The sequence below is a fragment of the Physella acuta genome, unplaced genomic scaffold (assembly GCF_028476545.2).
Source record: "Physella acuta isolate Inbredline_101_S28 unplaced genomic scaffold, ASM2847654v3 ptg000392l, whole genome shotgun sequence".
NCBI lineage: Eukaryota > Metazoa > Mollusca > Gastropoda > Physidae > Physella > Physella acuta.
Window position 1 is genome coordinate 56,234 of NW_026731911.1, and position 867 is coordinate 57,100.

Genomic DNA, 867 nt, shown 5'->3' on the forward strand with positions numbered 1-867 from the left:
ATGTCATCCGTGATGCCGTCACCTACACTGAGCACGCCAAGAGGAAGACCGTCACTGCTATGGATGTCGTCTATGCTCTGAAACGTCAAGGTCGCACCCTGTACGGCTTCGGCGGTTAAACTCAACCCAGGACCACCCATTTGTTCTACCCATCCGGCCCTTATTAGGGCCACCCATACGTTTCCGAATTAGCTCGAGTGGTTGTAACCCCTACACGAATGTTTTCCATACCTACCCCTTACTTACTGAGTTACTTCTTCCTCCTTATTACTTAGGTTTGATTGTACAATTATTTGGTTGTAGCCTACTTAGTTTATTTATTTAATTTGGGCAGAGTGGTCATCTTTCCTTTGGTTTTTAAGGGGTTTGTTTCCATGGGTGGGGAGGGTCGAGGTAGCCTACCGTGAAGGCACAAAAGAAACAAACAAAAAATATTTCGATATTACAAAAGTGTTCACAGGTATGTGGTGAACTTAGGAAAGAGTGCAGGTATTAAGAATAGGTGTCCAGTGGGGCAAAAAATAAAAGACAAAAGATGAAAAAAAGTCTACAACACGTGGTGTTCCCAAGCGGTCACCCATCTAAGTACTAACCACGCCCGACGTTGCTTGACTGCGGTGATCGGACGAGAACCGGTATTTTCAACGTGGTATGGCCGTAGACATCGGTGTGAGAAAATTGGGGCTTATAAATATACTCAAACGAAATCAGCAGTTATTCGTCCTTTTCTGGCTACAATAATGATTTCACTGCTTTCCTCATATTATTTCAATAATAAAAAACGCCCTAAATCGCCACAAAAGCGAAACATTGTTTTAATATCGAATACTATGTGCCTTTTTTTCCCTCTACAGCCATTGGTCGCTA

General features: G+C 43.0%; 1 non-coding gene across 1 annotated transcript; it reads right to left on the reverse strand.

The window, feature by feature from the left end:
* Positions 1–544: 544 nt before the first annotated feature.
* LOC131942172 (5S ribosomal RNA) lies at positions 545–663 on the reverse strand. Its single transcript, XR_009386716.1, has one exon. It is a non-coding gene; the product is annotated as a 5S ribosomal RNA (ribosomal RNA).
* Between the last annotated feature and the right edge of the window lie 204 nt (positions 664–867).